At 44.6% G+C, this 23,259-nt stretch overlaps 1 protein-coding gene across 17 annotated transcripts in view; it reads left to right on the forward strand.

Moving 5' to 3' along the window:
- Positions 1-23,259, forward strand: part of TMEM164 (transmembrane protein 164) — a 180,190-nt gene that overhangs the window by 122,354 nt on the left and 34,577 nt on the right. The gene's annotated exons all lie outside the window — the stretch shown is intronic.

The following is a 23,259-nucleotide window of genomic DNA, read 5'->3' on the forward strand; positions in this document are numbered from 1 at the left end:
GTGGTAAAGAATCCACCTGCTAATGCGGGAGACACAAGAGACCTGGGTTCGATCCCAGTGTTGGGAAGATCTGGAGTAGGAAATGCCACCTGGCTCCAGTATTTCTGCCTCGGAAATCCCATGGACAGAGAAGCCTGGTGAACTACAGTCCATGGGTTCACAAAGAATTGGACACGACTGAGCACAGGGCATAAATAGGTGAGGTACCTCAAATCAGGTTGAAGAGCTATTTTGATTTTGATTTTTGAATCATTACCTATGGTGATGGGTAATACAGTTAGCTGGCTAGTGGTTTGTTGAACTAATTTACATTAAGGCACAGATGACTGACTGAAGTGTCAGATTTGCTGGTGTCCCAAAGCTCAGCAGGAAAGCTATATTGGGCACCAGTTTCAATATTCAAAAAAGTCCTGAAAGATAACATTAGGGGAACAGAGAGGAGTAAAGGTCAAGTTCAAAAACTTGAATTAAAAAAGTAACCAGATCCTAGAACTTTATAGGTTTGGTGGACCTTAGAATTTCATGTCATCCACCTATGTCATTTTACCAATAATAAAGACCAGAAAGGGTGAATGACCTGCCTAAGGTCACACAGCCAGTGAGTAGCAGCTCTAAGATCACCACTCAGGTCTGCGGCTCCCAGACTAGTGCTCTTTCCACCTCCCCTGTTGCATAAATACTAAATGGGATGTTCTGTGTGTGGTGGGGGGCTCCCCACACCAAACAGTTTTGTAGTACCAGCTGGGTGGCCTACAGTTTAATTCCTTGTGACACTCTTGGCAGATAGCATCAGATCCCAATGGTTAAGAACTGAGTCCTATAAGACTGCCCCCACTTCACGTACCTGTTACAAGTACAGGTTGTTACCTATGCTTCTGAGTGACATGCTATAAATTAGAGGTTCCATGAACTCCCTCCTCAGGTTCCATTAACTTGCAGGTGCTGCTCACTGAACTCAGAGAATCATTTGCTTTTGTTTACCAGTTATTTGGGGCTTCCCTGGTAGCTAAGTGGTAAAGAATCTGCCTGCATTGCAGGAGACATGGGTTTGGTCCCTGAGTCGGGAAGATCCCTGGAGGAGGGCATAGCAACCCACTCCAGTATTGTTGCCTGGAGAGTCCCATGGACAGAGAAGCTTGCTGGGCTACAGTCCATGGGGTTGCAAATAGTTGGACACAACTTAGCAATGAAATACCACCAATCTGTTTTTTTAGGAAGTATATTTTAAAGCAGATGAACAGCCAGAGGTATAGAGGATGGAGTCCAGAAGGGTCCCAAGCACAGACACTTCTACTTCCATGGAACTAGGGTGTACCACCCCTCCTGGCCTACAGATGTGTTCACCAACTGGGAAGCTTATCAACTCTTCCTATTCAAGAGTTTTTATAGAGCTTAATCCTTAGCCACCCTTTCCCAGACAGCAGTGGGTGCAGCTACAAATTTCCATCCTCCTTATCACTTCCTGGGGACCAGCCCTATCCTGTGGTTAGCTAGGGGGCTCTCCCCTAAGTTCTCTCAGCGTAAACTTGGGTGTGCTCAAAAAGAGCTCCTCATGAATGACAAAAGACACTCCTATCACTTCAATTCAGTCGCTCAGTCGTGTCTGACTCTTTGCGACCCCATGTACCGCAGCACGCCAGGCCTCCCTGTCCATCACCAACTCCTGGAGTCCATCCAAACCCACGTCTACTGAGTCGGTGATGCCATCCAACCATCTCATCCTCTGTCGTCCCGTTCTCCTCCTGCCCTCAATCTTTCCCAGCATCAGGGTCTTTTCCAATGAGTCAACTCTTCGCATGAGGTGGCCAAAGTATTGGAGTTTCAGCTTCAGCATCAGTCCTTCCAGTGAACACCCAAGACTGGTCTCCTTTAGGATGGACTGATTGAATCTCCTTGCAGTCCAAGGGACTCTCAAGAGTCTTCTCCAACACCACAGTTCAAAAGCATCAATTCTTCAGCACTCAGCCTTCTTTATAGTCCAACTCTCACATCCATACATGACCACTGGAAAAACCATAGCCTTGACTAGGAAATGCCTAAAAGAGTTTTAGGAGTTTTGTGCCTGGAATGGGGACAATTATCAAATCTATTTCTTAGATGCCCTTGGGCAGCGCCTGTTCTTAGGAAGGACTTCAGGGTTTAGTTGAGCTACTTCATCCAGTTTCCTCATCTGTAAAACAGGAATAATAATGTTATTACCTACCACATAGTTATTTAAGGATTTAGTCAAATACTCCTTTGTCAGGTGGTCACTGAAAAGATGGAGAGGGAAATGGCAACCCACTCCAGTATTCTTGCCTGGAGTATCCCGTGGACAGAGGAACCTGGTGGGCTGCTGTCCATGGGGTTGCACAGAGTCAGACACGATGGAAGCGACTTAGCACACATGCATGCATTGGAGAGAGAAATGGCAACCCACTCCAGTATTCTTGCCTGGAGAATCCCAGGGACAGAGGAGGCTAGTGGGCTGCCATCTATGGGGTCGCACAGAATCGGACACAACTGAAGCAACTTAGCAGCAGCAGCAGAGCAGTGAAAAGATGAATTAGTTTTCTGTTGCATAAAAAGAATGGAGAAATAAGAGTCCTTATGATGCCCTCCTCTTACCTCAGCATCTGGCCCTCCTAGCCTCCCCTTAAGTCCCACACACTGAGGAACTTAAGTAAAATGACTGGAAACTTGAAGAAAAAAAGGGTTTAGTAACTCCAAGGGGAGGGTGGTTACTGCATGGGTACTAGATGAGGAAAGTTTGATGGTAGGAGCTGAAAAGTTACGGATAGGGAAGATCTTGCTCAAGTCAGGAGGTTCTAAAATATAGTGTACAGTATATGTGTGCTGCTGCTGCTAAGTCACTTCAGTCGTGTCCGATTCTGTGCGACCCCGTAGACGGCAGCCCACCAGGCTCCACCACCCCTGGGATTCTCCAGGCAAGAACACTGGAGTGGGTTGCCATTTCCTTCTCCAATGTATGAAAGTGAAAAGTGAAAGTGAAGTTGGTCAGTCGTGTCCGACTCTTAGCGACCCCATGGACTGCAGCCCACCAGGCTCCTCTGTCCATGGGATTCTCCAGGCAAGAGTACTGGAGTGGGGTGCCAGTGCCTTCTCCACAGTATGTGTATAATTTTATATTAAAGAAAATGGAAATACATATAAAAGTAAAAAAAAAATCCATTACCCACCCAATTTCAACAAGGATCAACTCATGGCTAGTGTTGTTTTCATCAGTATACCCTACTCTATCTCAAACTGCTTCCCCACCTGCCACAAACACACACACACTGTCTCTCTCTTACTCATTTCTCTTACCTGGATGATTTGAAAGGAAATTTCATGGAATTTTAACTGTAGATATTTATTATACATCTTTAATATATAAGGACTCATATATATAATCATAATGCCATTATCGTATCTGTTATCATTATCACTAATTCCTTAATATCATCAAATATCCAGTCAGCAAAGCATAGGCTTCTTATCCAGCTAAATCACAGTTCCAGTCGTGCTTCCACAACATCAGTAGGCCTTCTCTGAGCCTGTTGCATACTGTAAATGAGGGCATTCCTAATCATTTCTGAATCTTCAATAAAGTAATGCATGTAAAGTGCTTACTCCAATGCCTGATGCACAGTAGTAAGTGCTCAATAAAGATTAGCTGTGATTATTATTTATTAATAATGTAAAATATCTGAGTTGCTATAAAGGTACCTTTAAGAATGGTTTTGACTTAGAATCAAAAAGCAGATATGGGGCCCAGCCAACAGATTTTTTTGGGGGTGGGGAGGAAACGCCAGAACCAAAAGGTGACTGAAAAAGCTACAAAAGAACACTGGTGCCGGGGACCAGCCCCAGCTGATCCAGGGTATTCGAAGGAGAGACGGCCTAGGCGACTATTTATATGCTAATTAGAGATATAGAGAACAATAGAATGAGGATAGCTCAGTAGGAAAATTCAGTGGAGAAAAGAAGCTGAGTAGCTTGGTTTACGCGGGAGACCAATAAAACTTCAAGACAAGAAGTTTGCACCACTTACGTAGGCCGCAGGCGCCCTCTCGAATAGCGGAAGGTGTCTCACCCTAGACTCCTTCTCGAGTGGGTCTTAGAAGCCCAGGCATAATTAGTAAGCGTGGTGGGTTCCGCGCTCCAGATGGAGACTCAGCTGGAAGTTAAAGGGAAGAATGACATGGGGAGACCAAGCGCTGGTGAACAAGGCCCGTAGCTTTATTTTTAACAGGGGCTTTTATACCCTAAGTTACACATAGAGGATAATAGGGGATGCAAAGTCAGCAGTCTTTGGTTCTTATCAAAAACCAAGGTTTCTTTCCTGCAAATTTATCGTATACAAATGGTTTAGGTGATTTACATCATCTTCTGGCCAGAAGGCCTACTAACATTTTATGACTCTTGACAAGGACTTATCAACAAAGACTTACTTTCTCTAAGAGTAATTATTTTAAGGTTTGGCACCATCTTCCAAAGATAAAATTGCATTCCTATAGGGCGGATGTGTAATGGGCTTACAACAAAGAAAGAATTTATTACCTTAAGGGTCTAAAGTTACTAACACCAAGGCCACTACTTATTTTTTACTATATACCAATTATTAATTAATACACATTCAAGGATACAATTCAGGGGGATGTGAAAACTTGGCAACAAGTATTGACTCATCAATGAAATCCTTTACTAGTTTATTCTGACAGTTTCTAACTCTCTGAGAGGCTCTAAGCTATTTGAATATCTTAAGCTTCCCGTGCCTCTCGAGGCTGGGAGACTGTAAACAATCGTATGCATAGCTGCAGGAGTCCGGGTAAACTTGTCAGGCGAGTTAGAGAGCCATCAGAGGGGTTTGGATTTAAACACTCCTAATTGCCCAGGAACTTTATTAATTGGAGCTGTAAGTTAACTCTTTGACACAGAGAGAGAGAGATGGTAGTAGGGGACAGCCCCCAGTAAAGTCAGAGGTGAGAGCACAAAGCAATAAAGTAGGCAGACTCTGGTTTTTTGGGGGAAAATGCTCGAGAATATCCGGGGGGACACCTGAGGCTCGATCCCGCCTTTGCGTATGCCGAGCCTCCTTCCTCATGACCTTTGTCACGAGTGGAATGCCTCACCGGCTCCCCGCACTGGTACAAATTAAAGCTATAAATGATAGGGTCCTTATAATTTCCACCACCGTATATAGTTTATTACCCTTGAGATTCCAGTTCATGGCGATAGAAGCATGTGTGCATTGAATAGCTACCTTCCTCCCCTGGAAGAGAGAGCGAAGTGACCTGACATGTAGGGTCCCACCTCTGGAACAGATTCAGGGCAGGGCGGGCACTGCCAGTAAGAGGGGGCAAGGTCCTCAGAGTCCTCGCTCAAGAAATGAAGCTCCATGTAACTTGAGTGGTCATGGACTTCAAGCTCCACCTGGCAGGGACTGGTGCCCAAGCAATCCCTCATCTGTCCCTAAGGCCTGGGGCCAGGAGGCGACCTTAGCCTGCTGAGTTGCCATTAGAATAATTTCCTTTCTTCAGGAGCCACCTGGCTCTCTGTTGCCAGCTCCAGGCATCAGCTGACAGCTTTTTAATAAAAATGGAGCCCAGAGGAGGGATGGTAAGGTAGCTGATTTTAACCCAAAGTGAGAGAACACCAGATGTTTCATTCTGTCTGAAGGTTGGAGGGAGGAAAAGCAATTAGCAGCTGCTACTGATTTAGCAACAGACACCTGCTAAATGAAAATCTGTAAAACTGGTCAGGCTTGGCACCAGAAGTGTGTACGCTGCTTCTCAGGCATTTCTGGGAGTTGTAAATTATGTCGGCCCAAAATAAGTGGGGGTGGGGGTGGGGAGGATGTAGACGGGGGTGCTAAAGAAGCGGAACGTGTCCATATAGACCAGGAAGTATGGTCTAAGATGACAGCCACTTAGAAATGACTATTTGGTGGGTGAATGGAGAGGAAGAGAAGATCACGAATCTTCTAGAAGCTGCCTGGTTCCTCCCTGCTTCTGATCTGACTCACAGGTGCCCTCTGGGGGCTGTCCCATGGAGGCAGAGGTCAGGCTGACAAGAGGGTCAGAATGCTGCATCTCTCCCCCTGCTGATCCAGGGCATGCTTCCCCCCCTCCTCCAAGGGCAGTGAGTATCAAAGCAGAGGGAACCCTCCACTCTTGTATTCGAATCAGCCGCTGACCTGCGACAGGTGCACACTGTTGGCTCCAGATGCTATCAGGACGTCTTTAGCCAGGAAAGAGGTTTATCTGTGGCTTTCGGATTTCCAGAATTTGTTTCCAAGTAGACATTAACTGCTGCTCTCCACTTACATTTTATAGAGGCACACTGAAATGCAGGGCTTCCCAGGTGGTGCTAATGGTAAAGAACCCACCTGCCAATGCAGGAGATGTAAGAGTCACAAGTTCAATCCCTGGGTCGGGAAGATCCCCTGGAGAAGGGACTGGCAACCCACTCCAGTATTCTTACCTGGAGAATCCCATGTACCAAGAAGCCTGGCGGGCTGCAGTCCATAGGGTCACAAAGAGTCAGACACGACTGAAGTGACTCAGCACACACTGAAACACAACCAATGGAAACAAGAATTGATGAACAGGGCTTTAGGGATGTGTGTGTGTGCATGCATGCGTGCACATGCACATGTGTGCTGGAGGAGTGTGAGGACACACGACATGGTTCTATATGGAGTGGGTGTTCAAGATAATGACTGATGAGAAAGAAGTCCAATTTGTAGATGATCTGCTGCTGCTGCTGCAGCTAAGTCGCTTCAGTCGTGTCCGACTCTGTGGGACCCCATAGACGGCAGCCCACCAGGCTCCCCCGTCCCTGGGATCTAGACAATGTCAAAAGAATTGGACCACTTGCACTTGGGCCTTATACCACATTCACTGTACATAACTGCTATTTCCTACTCTTCAAACTAGTCCAGAGGTCAGCTGCCATATGGGCCAAAGGGATGCCCCCTGTTCTGTTTTCCAGTCTTGAGCAAAGTGATGGCGACTTGCCCTGTGAAGCAGGGGCCAGGGGTTTGCTGTTGGCACATGCAGGGCTAGAGCTGTCCATGAGAAAATATCATCTGGAACTTTCTTCTGGCAGGGTGTTATTATGTGGCTAAAGACTAAACTGTTAGTTCCAAAGGTGGGACCAGAAAAAATTCTTTTTCTTTAACTGAGTAAGCTCTGAGGCAAGAAGTGTCATTCCAGATATATTTCAGTTTTACTTTCCCTGCCCTGCTGTGCCAGCACAGCAGCCAGAATTGGGGGAGCACCCCCCTCCCAACGCACCTCCTCTGGTCAGGGACTGGACAGTATTCCCATCAATCAGCTCCAATACATGGGATAATCACAGCACAAATATGTATCCTGTGACACCTGACTGCCCTAGAGAGAGATGCAGAAGCCCTGTCTATGACAGCAAGTGCAAAGTGCACTCATGATTCTTATTGAAGCAGCCAGGCATTCTTACACTGAGCCCTACGTATACAAGTTATCCACCCGTTGTACTGTTAATAATTCGAACTAGCTTGTGTGTCAAAACTCAGATGACCTCTCAGCACAGAATTACTTAATTTCCTTTAAAAGCCAGGACCTCTAGGCCTTAACTAATTGGAGGAACACCTTTGATCCCTGGTGACCAAAAGGAGATGTCTTATCCCAAGGTGGTATTTACTTGGCGGGTCCAAGTCTTTAGTAAGGAGTGTGTTTCTCCAGAGACCCTTTTCATGAAGCGGGTTGGGTGGAATGTGAGCTCCCACTTACCCGAACTCCAGTGCATACTGCTGGATGTCACTTGGTCTGCCACCATTTGATACAGCTTATAAATCCAGGTTGGAGCATTTTGTCTCCCCCCCCCCTTTCATCTAGCCTTTTGAGGGCATTTATCGGATATTTTCTTATTCTGTTTTTCCCTTTACTGATTTAGAAGTTGTACACACTATTTCAGTTATTGGGTTTTTCTTTTTAATGTTTATCCTACCAATGTTAACAAAGATATCCAGAGCTAGAATCAGTCAGACCTTTTCTCTCAAATAAAACAAGGATCTTATAACATTTTCTTTGGTCCTAGTTTAATTGAGTTTATTCACTCATTTAAAGTGTGGAATTTAAAGTTTTTTAAGTATATTCACAGAATTGTGCAGCCATCACAATTAACTTTTAGTGCATTTTTATCAACCCCTAAAGGAAACTGTACTATTTAGCTATCATCTTTCTGTCTGCTTACATCCACCACCCCTTCAACCCCCAGTCCTAAGTAACAGCTGATCTAATATCTATCTCTATAGTTGGTCTCCTGGACGTTTCATATTAATGGAATCAGAAAATATTTGTCCTTCTGTTTTTGGCTTCTTTCACTTAGCATAACGTTTTGAGATTCATCCATGTTGTAACATCTATTAATATGCCATTTCTTTATATTGGCTAATAAAATTCAATTGTATGGATATATAGTACTATTTTAATCCATTTACCTGTTGATAGACATTTGGATTGTTTCCACTTTATAGCTGTTTTCAATAATGCTGCTATGAAAATTCATATATAACTTTGTGTAGACATTTTTTTTGATAGTTTTTTTTTTGTTTTTTTACTCTTGAGTATATTCTTTGGAGTATGTATGCTGTGAAATAGGGTTACAACTTTATTCTTTGCCTGTGGATCTTTTAATATTTAAACTCTATTCATTACCCTCAACTTATGTGCTTATATTGTCATGTATTTTAATTCTGTATTATTTTAGGTTTTCTTTAAAATAAGACATTATGTTATGTAAAAAAGTTCATTCAGATTTACCTACATAATTACCACTTTGCTCGCTATTTTTTATTGCATCTCACACCTTCCATTTGACACAACTTTGCCTTTGCTGGAATTTTATCTTTTAGAATTATCTCTAGAGATGATCTGTCGAAGACAAACTCTTCTGGTGTTTTTTTTTTTTTCCCCCTAAAAATGTTTGTTTTCCTTATTAATTCTTGAAAGATATTTTCACGGGCTATAAAAGTCTTGGTTCATAATTATTTTTCTCCCAGCACAATGAAGATGTAGTTTTACTATATTCTGTCTTCCAGCATTGCCTTGAAAAGTTATTGGTCAGTCCTAACTTTCACTCCTTGGAAAGTAAACCTCTTCTTTCTGATTGGTTTTAAGGTTTTCTGTCTGGTGTTCTGCAGTTTAGTAGGATTTGTTTCAATGTTGATTTGTTTTGGCTTATTCTGTTTGAGGGTCTTTGAACTTTTTGAATCTGTGAATACATATTCATCAGGTTTCTGAAAATTGTTAGTTATTTTGCCTTCAATTATTGCATCTATCTCCTCTTTTCTTCTAGGACTACATATGGAATTATATTAGCTCCTTTCTGTCTTCCACATCTCTTAATCTTTTTTGTTCCTATTTTGTACTTCTTTGTCTTGGTTGCGTTTTGGATAATTTGTTCAGCTCTGTATTTCACTTATCTCTTTAGCTGTCTAATCAGTCTAATCTAAACATATAAATTAAAGCTATCAAGAGTTTTTAATTTCAATTATTTTTCCTTTTTCCAAATATACTAAACATAGTCTGTAACTATTCTGAGGTCTTTAAAGCTCTGTTTTTACTGGTTCTTAGCTTCTTTAGGTTTTGTTTTAAATATTACTGTTGTTTATTATTGTTCTTTATTGTACCTTACTTTTTTTTTTTTTTTTTAGTTTTTGTGGGGAATTTTTTTTTTTTTTTTTGAGTCCCGGATTTCTCTAGAGAAGATATGTCTTTGTTCTTATCAGGTGCTTGAGGGCTACCAGTATGGAATCATGCTAAATAAAACTCTCAACCTAGCATTTTTGGATTACCCAAGTTGTATAAATTGAGGTTGTAAACCCATGTGAGGGCTGGCTTGTGGTTCCAAGATTTTAGTGGAAATAACTACTCTCTTCCCCTATTACTCCAGCTCATCATTAAGATTTGAGACTGAATTTTCCTTATCATTAGGGGTGGAGTAATTTGTATTTCCAGTATACTTTTACACTGAAGTGTGGCCTTTTGGGCTCATGGATCCTTTTAAGTTCTAACTAGCATTTGTTATTACCAGAAGTGGAAGTTTGGGTCTTGTTTTCCAACTCTCTTATGTCTGTGTCCTTCCTCTTGGGGCAGTCAAGAGGATGTTCATCAGGAGGATGATTCATTGGTTTGGCCATCTGTTCTCAGTGTTCCCCAGAAATATCTCTATATAAGTTGATAAATACCTACTATATGTCTGTCTACTGTTGTCCTAAGTTCTATGAGGTATCTGATAGCTATTTAACCCATCATGTAGCTAACAAAATATTAATATTAGTGGCCATGAGGCCTTGGAGCACTGATTTAAACCATCTTTTGAGCCTTTCTAAGCCCTAGAAATCAGCATTTGGAATGAGGAAGGCATAAGTGCATGAAGGCAGAAACCATTTGTATCGTGATATAAGAGTTGATACACAGTAGGTACTTAATATGGAGAAGGCAATGACACCCCACTCCAGTACTCTTGCCTGGAAAATCCCATGGATGGAGGAGCCTGGTAGGCTGTAGTCCATGGGGTCGCTAAGAGTCGGATACCACTGAGCGACTTCCCTTTCACTTTTCACTTTCATGCATTGGAGAAGGAAATGGCAACCCACTCCAGTGTTCTTGCCTGGAGAATCCCAGGGATGGGGGATCCTGGTGGGCTGCCATCTCTGGGGTCGCACAGAGTCGGATATGACTGAAGCGACTTAGCAGCAGCAGCAGCAGGTACTTAATATGTACTTGTTGATTGATTGGTTGAACGAAGGAATACATTGATGTCTAGGGGATCATGGAGATAGATTCCAGTGTTGATTAGTTCCCATGGCAATGTAATTAGAACATTCCAGGTCTGGGCTCAGATGGTGGGGTTGGAAGAGAAAGGATACCGTTTCAGTAGCAAGTGATCAAACCAGCATGGATTTGAGTCATTTGTAAATGAAGGACTTCCTCTGTACTGTACAGGGCCTCAGCACACATCAGAGTAAATGTAGGTCAGTAGGTAAAAACATGGACTCTGGAGTCAGATTGCCTGGCTTAAATCCAGGCTCTTTAAGTAACCTTGGGCGAATTACTTAATCTCTCTGTATCTTAATTCCTTCATGCAAAAAAGGGGGATTATAGCTCTTATCTTTAGAGTTGTTGGGTTAATTAATACAAGTACTTAGGACAGTTCCTAGCAGAGAAGTCCTGTGTACCAGCCATTATTAATGATGATTATTGTTATCTTTATTGTTGTTTTGAACACTAGTCACATCATTATCCTTATCAGTACATTTTCCTGGGAACTGCCTGTCATTTCTGGTAGAAAATATTGTAAATGCACACCTGTCATTTAGACTTTTGCAAGTTAAGCACTCCTGTATCCAGATTACCTTTGAGATCCTCACTGAAATACGAAATGTTGGGCCCCATCCCAGTGGGTCAAAAAGATTCTTTCTCTAAAAATGTGTGATGAAAATAAAGATTCTGCACATCCTCTGTGTGTCAGATTAGCCAGGAGCTACTAGTTTATTACTCTCCAGTGCTCGTAGAAAACCTGGAAGCAGTCTCTGAGTCTGGGAAGAGATTGAGAACGGGAGAATTAAACAGGAGAGAAGTAGAAAGAGAATTGAGCAGAGTCTACTCATGTCAGGAGGTGGTCTAGTACCATCTCTTGGTCTCTTCTCAAGGCCCATGCCTCAAGGGGACATGTGACATTTGCCTTTCCTTGCTTAAGAGATTCCTGAACTTGACTCCAGCTTGTAGCAGAGGTGATGGGCCTTATTAGGGGAACATGTTGGAAGCAACAGGGTCCGGAAGCCTGCCTTACAAATGGCTGCCTGGCCCACTGATTGCCTTCAAATAAGGGCCCCCAGGGGGTAGAATGTTAACCAGACACTATGGTTGTTTGGTTGAGGGCAGTGAGTACTGTGTACTGAGTGTCCAGCTGTTTTACTGGGCTAAAAGCCAAATCTCAGATGTGTTTATCCCTTCCTTTGCTCTAGTGCTAGTCTGGGGTTGGCCTTATTTCAAGCCATCTGATGCTCAAGTCCTCTGAAGGCGCTAAATTGAGCCGGATGGCATCACAGAGTGCTGGGGCAGATGAGGGACTGGAAGTTTAGTACCTTTACTCTTTTCCCTCCCACTCTACATGGCTTACATTTTCTGTGTGGAATCTGTAACCCGAGGCGGAGGAGAATGAGGCCTTGTTCCTGTCAGTGGTGCTAAAGGCCCTCTTGGGGCCGCTTGTCACATACCCCAAGCAGGAAGGCCAGCCCTGGCACCATCATTCTGCAGTTGTGGCTTGGCCTCTGTATACAAGCTGACTGTCTTTTGACTTGGAGCTGCCCTGGTTCCTTTGTAGACCTTTTGAACAATCTCTGTCATTAGCCTTTCTGCAGAGTTCTGTGGAGAGAGCCGTGCAAATATTTACTTTCCATCCTTGAGTAGAAAGTCAAATGACATGTTCAGGGCTGGACTTCTAAGTCCTGAAGTACCTTCTCGTGTACTCAATGCTACACTCCTTCTTCCACATGAAATTTGAGCTCTGGCTCAGTCTAAAGAAGTAGTAAATCTGGATTCGGGACTTCGGAGACCCCTGGGGTCTTGGATGGATAGTGCCTGTATCTTGGTAGCTAGGTGTTGGGTCAGGTCTTCAGGCTTCATCAGTTCAGTTCAGTTCAGTCGCTCAGTCATGTCTGACTCTTTGCGACCCCATGAATCACAGCACGCCAGGCCTCCCTGTCCATCACCAACTCCCGGAGTTCACCCAAACTCATGTGCATCGAGTCAGTGATGCCATCCAGCCATTTCATCCTCTGTCGTCCCCTTCTCCTCTTGCCCCCAATCCTTCCCAGCATCAGAGCCTTTTCCAATGAGTCAACTCTTCGCATGAGGTGGCCAAAGTACTGGAGCTTCAGCTTTAGCATCGTTCCTTCCAATGAACACCCAGGACCAATCTCCTTTAGGATGGACTGGTTGGATCTCCTTGCAGTCCAAGGGACTCTCAAGAGTCTTCTCCAGCACCACAGTTCAAAAGCATCAATTCTTCGGCACTCAGCTTTCTTCACAGTCCAACTCTCACATCCATACATGACCACTGGAAAAACCATAGCCTTGACTAGACGGACCTTTGTTGGCAAAGTAATGTCTCTGCTGTTCAATATGCTGTCTAGGTTGCATAGTAGACCCCATTTTTTTTTTTCTATCAGAGGAACAGCCTGGTATAGACAACAGACAACTGTGGTTCAGATCATGCATTCTGGAGCCAAGTTGCCTGGGTTCACATTCTGGTTCAGCCTTGAGACCTTGGACAAGTCATTTAATGAAACCCCTATCCTTTTTCTTTTAGACAGAGATTTGTAAATAAATCATATTTATAATTCTTGATTTGTAACAAATTTCAACATTGATCCATACATGGCATGCTTTAATTTTATTCATAAGTACATTTATTTATTCATGGAGAATACTATAAACAACTGTAAAACCAACCCAAGAACTTTGTTGTTGGTGTTCAGTCACTCAGTCATGTCTGGCTCTTTGCAACCCCATGGACTGCAGCATACCATGCTTCCCTGTCCTTCATCATCTCCCAGAGTATTCTCAAACTCATGTCCATTGAGTTGGTGATGCCATCTAACCATCTCATCCTCTGTCATCCCCTTCTCCTCCTGCCTTCAATCTTTCCCAGCATCAGGATCTTTTCTAATGAGTTGACTCTTTGCATCAGGTGACTAGGAACTTCAGCTTCATCATCAGTCCTTCCAATGAATATTCAGGGTTGATTTCCTTTAGGATTGATTGGTTTGATCTCCTTGCAGTCCAAGGGACTCTCAAGAGTCTCTTCCAGCACCACAGTTCAAAAGTGTCAATTCTTCAATGATAAGCCTTCTTTATGGTCCACATCAGACCTTGAATGTAAGATGAAGTTCCACGTGCCTGGTAGGGCCATGGGTAGCTTGTCTGTACTGGGGGTAGGAGTTGGGTCACAAGGGAAGATAAAGTGAGAACAAGGAACTTGTGAGGGGGTCTAGAACATATTCAGATACTCTAAGAGAGGGAGTTCTTATCCTCCTCTCCGTAATAGCTTAATGCAACCTCTTGATTAAGGATTCCTGCAATAGAGATAAGACTATAACATGAAAGTTCTCCCTGCGTACTCCCCAGAGGTAATTGCTGCTAAGAGGTACATTACTCTTTTGACCTTTTCCTTTTTGACTTTTAAACTTTTAGCTACATGATTAATGAATGAATACATAAAAATCCAACTATACAAATATCTAGAAACCAAGTCTCAGTCTCCCCTTCCCTATTGCAGCCCATCCTCCCAGTCCTGTTCCCCTGCTCAGTTTGGTAAATATCATCCCAGTCCTTTTTGTATTCATTGACAGACATCTGAAAGTACGAAGACTGGAATTTCCCTGGCAGTCAGTGCAGGGATTAAGACTTCACCTATCCAATGCACAGGGTGCAGGTTTGATTCCTACTCAGGGAGCCAAGATCCCACTTGCCTCACAGCCAAAAAAAAACAAAACATAAAAAACAGAAACAGTATTGTAACAGATCTAATAAAGAGTTTTAAAATGGTCCACATCAAAAAAAAATCATAAAAGTACAAAAACTAATCAGCCCCTTTTCTTCTACAAAAAGGATCATGCTTTGTTCAATAGATTTGCTCAGTTTTGACTATAAATGGTTATACCTCCTTTTTTGTAAGTGGTTGCAGAGTTAGTCTTCCAGAGTATTTTTTTTTTTTTTTGATGACTCTTCTACCAGTGGCGGAGAAGGCAATGGCACCCCACTCCAGTACTTTTGCCTAGAAAATCCCATGGATGGAGGAGCCTGGTAGGCTGCAGTCCGTGGGGTCGCTAGAGTTGGACATGACTGAGCGACGTCACTTTCACTTTTCACTTTCATGCATTGGAGAAGGAAATGGCAACCCACTCCCGTGTTCTTGCCTGGAGAATCCCAGGGACGGGAAGCCTGGTGGGCTGCCGTCTATGGGGTCGCACAGAGTCGGACGTGACTAAAGCGACGCAGCAGCAGCAGCAGCTACCAGTGGACATTCAGTTAGCTTTTCTGTTATTAGATACTTCTTGTTATCACAAATAATGTTGCAGTGAACATCTTTATGTATACAGCTTTATTTATATATGCAAGTATTTGTTACTTTGCCATATGAGTTCATATAGATTTACCTTCTTTAAATTTACTTACTTTAAAAAAAATTTCCCAACTTTTTATTATAAAAATTTTCAAACATCCTGAAGAGTTGAAACACAAAAGTATAATGAACAACGACTATATACCCTCAAGCTAGATTTGACAGTTGCCGGTTTTCCTTATTCACTGTCTCTGTTTTTCTGTTTATGTTTGCTGAATCATTTCCCCCCAGATTGTGGCCATTTTGACACTTCAGTTCTAAATTCTTCAGCCTGCAGCTCTCAAGGAAAAAGACATTCTCTTGTATATCCACAATACCATAATCACACTCAACAAAACTATTAGTATTCTGTAATACTGCTTTATCTAATAAGCTCTTTCTATTCAAATTTCCCCAACTCATTCCAAGGATGTCTTTTTTAACTTTTCTTTTTAAAATCAGGATCAAGTCGACTTTCATGTTTGGTTTTGATTGTGTATCTCATCAGGTTTTGTTAATTTTACTTTTTGAAAGTCTAGGGACAGTCCCCCCACACACACCCTCTCCTTCATAACATTGACATTTTGATGAGTCTGGGCCATTTTGCAGAATGTTCCAGATTTGGATTTCTCTGAGCGTTTGTCAGGGCACCTTGTTGTTTTTCATAGCATGGTATTCTGTTGTGTGAATGCACTGTGGTTGATTTTAGGTTGTGGGCATTCCTTTTGGGGCTCCTCTAACGAGTGGTATTTAGTCCCAAGGAATTTGCAGCGCCAGTAGCCACAGTCCAAGTCTGTGGTCAGTTAATGAAGATAAAGTGTTTCAAAGCCCAGCTTGGTTGGTTGGAACATTACCAAAGGCTGCAGCCTTTTCCCTTGAAGGCAGACTATTGTTTTAGTCTGTTCAGGCTCCTCTAAGAAAATGCCATGAACTGTGTGGTTTCTATACCTCAGAAATTTCTCACAGTTCTGGAGGCTGGAAATCTGAGATCCAGGTACCAGCAGAGTCAAGTGGGGACCCTCTTCTGGGTCACAGGGTGGGAAGGGTAAGGGCGCTCTCGGCCTCTGATTTCATCATGACCTAATCTCCTCCTAAAGGCTCCACCTCCTAATACCATCCCATCGAACATGAATTTGAGGGAGACACAGGCATTCAGACCATATAGTGATCCGATTTGATCCCCTGATTCCTTTGGAGAGGCTGCAGTCTGGGCCTGAGTTGAGACCAGGGTCCTCTGTTTGTAATCAACCATCTTCAGTCTGCACTTCATCAGCTGCCATGGATCCTTTGGTAACACAAGTTCCCAGCCAGGTAGTGGGGCCCCCTGGCTCATGAGCCACTTCTACTCCCAGCATGTCCTTCCCTCTTACAGCTGTTCTCACTTCAACTTGTCCTTCCCTCTTCATCTCCATGTGCTCTGGGTCCCAGCCCTCCTGCCCACTTCCAGTACCTGTCACCATCCAGTGCCTCCTGCCCTTCTTGCTTCCTCATCTTGCATCTCCCACTGGCTCCTTCCCTTCATCTGTAACTATGTTCAGGTCTCTCCCAATTCTATTGATATTCCCCTGGAGTTACGACTTCCATTTCTTGCCACCCATTCACCCTTGAAAGAATACCATGAACCAGGGATCTGTAGAGTGGGCTGCATAAGGTGTTGTATTGGGGTGTGTAAAGAGAATATCAGCCTTTTTATTGCCTTTTAGAATTTCATCCTTTTTTGTGTTTGCGTTTTACATATATGTATATCATTCGCCTTTCAATTCTTCTCATCTTCTCCAGCCTCCTTGAGATCCAGACCCACATTCCCACTGATTGATGAGCATTTCCACCAGGTTTTCCTACTGGGTTCACAAATTCAGCCTGGTCTCACTTTATTTTCTTATGCCTCTCTTCCTCCAACCTGCTTCCTTGATTGTAGTCCCCACCTTAGAGAGAAGCCCCGACATCCCACCAGCCACCTAGGCTATCAGCCTGGGAGTCTCTTTCACTTCTCCTCTTACTCCTGTGTACCCCCATCCATATCAGTTACTTAGTTCTGGTGATTCAACTTCCTTACCTTCTCTCAAACCTTCCCGTCCTATGTTCTCTTGCTGTCTCTGCCTCCAAGTTTGATTCTTTAAAAATACTCATTTATTTGTCTGCATTGGGTCCTATTTACACCGTGTGGGATCTTCATTGCGGCACACGAACTCTCTAGTTGCAGCATGTGGGCTTCAGCAGTTGTGGTGCATGGGCTTAGTCGCTCCCAGGTAGGTGGGATCTTAGTTCCCCCATCAGGGATAGAACCTATGTCCCCTGCATTGCATAGCAGATTCTTAACCACTGGACCACCAGGCAAGTCCCTCAAGCTTCATTTTGATATTGCTATTGCCAGCTGCTAACTGGTCTGCCTGCCTCTACCAGTATCCCTTGCACATCGTACAGGACCATCCCTTAACTTTTAAAGAAAAAAATCAGACCAAATCCAATGCTTGATCTGCAGTTTCCTCCATGCTATTCTGCTGTGCTGACCTTATCTCTGTCTATGAGCTTTCTCAACTAGACTGTGAACTCTTGTAGGACAGGGACTATGTCTTCATCATGGCTGCATACCCAGAACTGGGCACATTACCTGCCACCTGGGAGTGTCTCAGTTAATTGTTTTTTTTTTTTTCAATTGGTTCACTGAGTGTAAGAATGGGACTGTCATGGGTGAGAAGAGGAGAGCAATGTTGAAATTTCTTTGAGAAATAAAGAAGTCTCCAGGAGAAAGTCACTTAAAGGTGGGCCCAAAAATGGATTGAGGTGGCAAGCTAAAGTTATCCTAGCAGTCATCTGATAAAATAGTGATTTGTGGCTTAGGGCTGTGGGCTGGCCCAGGTTGGTCACCATCTCTTGCTGGAGGCTCTTGCCAGGGTGGAATAATGGGATGAAATGAGCTCCAACTTTTGACCCAGAGAGACCTGGCATTAGTCTTGTGAGCCAGAGTTGAGACCCTGGTTTCACTACTCACTGGCTGCATTGATGTTGAAGAGGAGGGTGATAACAACAGCTAGCATTTATTGAGTGTATGTGTGTGTGTGTGTGTGTGTGTGTGTGTATATATATATATATGTGTGTGTATATATATATATATGATATATATATCATATTCTAGCACTGGACTGGGAGCTCTCCATGCATTATTTCACCAAATTTTATCCCAACTTGATGAGGTAGGTACTATTGTCATTCCTGTTTTACAAGATTGTGATTGGCCCAAAGGTGCATAGCAACTAAATGATGGAGCTAGAATTTCAGTCTTTTTTAAAAACATATTTTTATTTTGGCTGTGCCAGATCTTAGTTGTGGCATGTAGGATCTTTAGTTGTGGCATGTGGGATCTAGTTCCCTGGGCAGGGATTGAACCCAGGCCCTCTGCATTGGGAACATGGAGTCTTAGCCTCTGGACTACCAGGGAAGTCCTAGAATTTCAGTCTTAACAGCATGACTCTAGGCTGGAAATACTCATTTGGGAGTCATCAGTATATAGATAAGTGTTTAGAGCCAGGAACCTGGATAATGTTATCCAGTGGAGAGTAGGGAGAAAAAAAGAGCCAAGGATGTGGTTCTGGGCTCCTTCAGTATGTAGAGGAATTAGGAACATAGAGGTCATTGGTAACCTCAATCAAAGCAATTTCGGGGGAGTGGTGGGTGTGAAAATGTGATTGGAGTGGATGGAAGGATAATTCAGAGGAGGGGAAATGATGGCAGTGAGGAGACACAAGCCATTTGAGGAGTTTTGCTATTGAGGGAAGCAAAGATATGGGGGTGACAGCTGGAGGAGGCAATGGGATCAAGTTTTTGTCTTTAGTTGAAAGATTCTGTAGCTTGTTTGTTTTCCGATGGGAATGATCTAGTGAAAATGGAACAATTGCTGGTGTGTCCTTGAGTAGGCGAGAGGGGAAAGAATCTAGTGTGGGAACCCGGGACTAGCCTTAGCCAGGAGCATGGCTGGTTCCTGCAGAGCAGTGGCAGAGGAGGCAGTGATGGGATGGTATAGGGAGGAGGGTGATGTGAAGCTGGGAGCTTGTTGATGTTCTCTTCCAGCTGCTCCCTTTTCCCCAGTGAAATAGAGAGCCATGCCACTAGCTGAGAGGGAGGATGGGGAAAGGTTTGATGAATGCAGAAGTTGTGAAAATAAGGGTAGGAATCATCCAGGAGAGATGAGAGTGCATGGACTTGGGAATGTAGTTGGATTATAAGGTTGCTTTAAGGGTCCACTCAAAATTTGCAGTTATGAATTTTAAGAGTTAACAGCATAGTTTTACATTTTTCTCCAACCATGCTTACTTGCATAGCAGAGGAACGTGAAGGCAGAGAGTTCAGTTTAACCAGGAATATGGTTTTTCAAGGCAAGTAGGGAAAAGGGTTTAGAACATACGGAAGGGAGTGATGGGCAAGTAAAGAGGTGAGGACATGAGCTTGTGAGGGCCAATAGAACAGTGGTAGGGTCCACAGACGTAGGTCCCAGTGAAGCTGGAGGGTGTGAGGGGCGTGGAGTGAGTTGGGTAGACTGGTGGTGGCTGCAGAGGGGAGTGCGTGACGGAGTTTACGGAAGGGCTGCAGGCGTTGGTAGTGGCGGGTGTGACCGTGGGAGTAAAGGGCTGAGGTGAGACGGAGGTGAAAACTCAAGGGGAATGGAGGTCAAAGCACTACAGACTGGTATTTGCTAAATATTGAAAACACAGAAATTTTGACAAAGGCAGATTGGAAAGCAGCAAGAAGGAAGGGTCCATAGGATGAGTACGACAAGAACAGTAGAGGGTGGGAGAGTCTGATAACATGAGGTTCAGACCCAGGGAGTGGTTAGGAAGAAGGTAGAGAGAATGTTCTGGGAGCAGACAGGAGTCTTCTTGGCCCAGGGTTACAAGGCGACATGGGAGGGAAAGCAAACTTGAGGGGGCTGTAGAGATAGCCATGTCCTCAGAGAAGGGGCCAGGATTTCGTCACAGTAAGAAGGTGAAGGAACTGACTGCTCAGAAAAGAGTTTGAAGATCGAGGGGCTTTGCAAATGATTGTTAGTGGGTTCCAGAGGATAGAGGGGAGGGATTTCAAGCACTGGGGAGCAGTGGAAGGTGGTCTTGGATTTGGGAATTTGTGGAAAGCCATGTGGGGATTAGAGTTCATGCATTGGCTGGTGACCTGGGAGTATTGGGCTTCTTATGGTGGCAAAAGGAACCTGGGACATAGGGCACACTGGGACGGGCTGTAGGGCACACGGGGTTGGGTCATCTCCACAGCAGAGTGTGGGTGTGTGGCTGTCAGGGTGGAAGGTCTGGAGGAAGGAGGCCCTAGATCTCTCCATGGATGGAGCCCATGCCCTTCATGTTTCAGGCAATTCGACTCCAGAAGCCTGGAGAACTTTACCTGTCTGCTCTTTTAATTCTTAAAAAAAGAAAAAAAAAAAAAAAGGTGTTGACTTGGACATGAGAAGGACCTTATAACCTATGTAGCTGAAAAAGTTTTTATTGCCTTTGGCTTTCAACTGCAATAATAGGACATTTTGTCTAAAGCCCTGGGAATCCCCCAGCTGAAAAGGACATATATAGCTGATATGTACATTAGAGTGGAGCTCCAGATGTCCATTCTAGAGGGCAGAGATGAATTAGCCGAATAGAACTTCTGGGGGAAGTATGACATTTTAGAGATAATGTTTATCAAATGGGGAAAACAGAAAGGGGAGACTCCATGACAAAGTTCCTGGGCTCAGGTTTGGTGCTCTGTAAAGCAAGCTGCCTTTTTTCTGCTCAATTGCTGTATGTCCTTTATCCCCATTGCTGCCCTGCCTCTTCTTCTTTGGATGTTATTTAACCTTTCTGTGCCTTAGTTTCCTTATCTGTCTGATGGGGATGACCATAGTCCCTGCTTCACAGCAACCTTACAATAATTAAGTGAGATAACACATTTTAAGCATTTAACACAGGGCATGGCACGCAAGTACTTTCTAAATATTCTTTGTTATTAAAGGACCACTGGTAGCTAGCTTCCTGCTTGCCTTCAGCTCTCTTCTTCTTGCCACTTAATGGTTTTCTTATGTTGCTCTCCTTCTCTTTCATCCCCTTCCGTTCCTTTCCCTGGCCTTGGCTGTCAGTGGTGCCCACGCCTAGTTGAACACTCTCTGTGGCCTTCTGAGGTAGAGAACTCTTGGAATAGGAGGAGAAGCAGGCAGGAAAGACACTGTTGATGGGGGCAGTCTCCTGGGCAGCCCAGCTGAGATCTGTGACTGACATGTCTCCAGAGCTCCAGTGGGAGCTGGGAGGTCTGTTTTGGAGGCCAAGCTTGGCCACTGTGTGATGTGGAGCCTGTTGCCACATGGGGCAGAGCAGGCCATGAGGGTGGGGATCCTGTGAACAGGGAGGGACTGGGCCTTGTCCCCAGGTGAAGGACAATTGCTGATCCTGCTGTTCCTAATGTGCTTCTGTTACCTCTCCACTTGTTACCAGGGTCTCCTTTCCACTGCGCATCTCCACTGCACACCCCCATTGCCCCTGCGCATCTCCCTTGCACTGCGTATGTCCCAGGGCGTTAGCGTTTTTGTGGGAGGGAAGGAGCAGGGTGTGGGGTAGCAGAGTCTACAAGCTAAGACTGGAAACGTAGAGCCAGCCTGCCTGGCTTTGAATCTGTGCTGCGTCACCAAGTAGTCGTGTGCTTTGGGTAAGTTCTCTTAACTTCTCTGTGCCTCAGCTTCTCATCTCTAAAATGGAGTTAATGGGAGCAGCACAGGTGAATTAATAGGTGAACTGATAGTGAACAAATTGCTTAATGGTTCCTGGCACACAATAGGGACTCTACAAATGTTTGTTCTAGTAAAATTGTTCAAAAATTTATTTTTACAACACTCTCATTTCAATTTTACCAGTGCCAGAAGTGGGGTAGAGAGGTTAACTGACTTGCCCAAGGCCATGGAGCTATTAAGCGGCAGAATCAAATTGAGAACAGGGCTTTGACGGACTCCAGAGTCTGTGCTTGCGGCCACAGCGCTGACCTGCCTCCCTGGACATGCAGGTGGGGAGTCTGCTTTCCAGAAGGGGTGTGAGGGAGGGGAAGTCAGGGGGCCCCGTGAGTCCAGGTGGGTAAATGACGCTTGAGTCTGGGAGTTAAGCAGGGGTGCTGCCTGGAGACCTGGCTGGGACCAGGAGTTGCCGGCCCTCTGCCCGGTTTTCTGCTCCCTGCAGTGGGCAAGCATCCTGCGGTCCCAGACCCCATTTCAGGAAGAGCTCTAGTCACTTAGACACCTGAAGGTTCAGCTTAACAGCCAGAGAGTCGAGCCTTCCCAAAACTTTTGCCTGCTCTCTGTGGGACTGCAATCAAGTCAGTTAGTTTATTAATAGTAGGTTGATCCCAGACAACATTGCTCTGAGGGTCCCCCGTGGACCTCTTAGGCGTCCAGAGTTAGCTCCTGCTCACTCACTATGAAACCCCACGACCCTATTCTGCAGACCCACTGGGAACCTTGTTTCTTTTTCTGGGATTTTACATTTCCTTGAGTACAAAATAATCATCTGGGTCAGTGGGAAATTTTCCTTCGCGTGGGTTTTATTTTCAGGAGCCAGAGCCAGGGTCCACAGTCCTCCCAGCTCCCAGTCTGGGAGCTCTGCCATCTTTTGGTTTCACTCCTTGGTACAAGGCCTTGGCTTCCTGGGCATGGGGAGCCCAGAACTGGGTCCTCTCATGAGCTCACAGGCTTGGTTCTGTGCTCGCTCGTAGGGAGGCAGCTGATCATTGCATTGGGTGTCCTTGTTTCCTTGGGCTTCCCCTTGGTAGGGGGTGTGTGTATCTGTGTGTGTCTGTGTGTGTAGGGCTGTGTAAGCCCTGGAGGCCAGGCCTCTCGCCAGCGGCTGCAGTTCTTTTCCCGGAATTGAGTTAGCTGCCCAGCTGTTTCCACTCTCCATCCGCTGCCAAGCGCTGAAGCACGGTCCCCGTGCCAGGTTGAAAGCACACTCCACTTTGGTAATTTAGAGCTTCCATTTTGAGCGAAATGGGAAGCAAGAGTGAATGAATGAGCGTGTTGGTTGGATGGAGGGTGGGGATAACTCTTTTTTGGCAAGACATGCCAGAATTGGCCCAGCTGCTTAGTCTTTGCCCAAAATTAGGGCTAACCCT

Source organism: Bos javanicus, chromosome X (genome assembly GCF_032452875.1).
Source record: "Bos javanicus breed banteng chromosome X, ARS-OSU_banteng_1.0, whole genome shotgun sequence".
In the NCBI taxonomy this organism is placed as follows: Eukaryota; Metazoa; Chordata; class Mammalia; order Artiodactyla; family Bovidae; genus Bos; species Bos javanicus.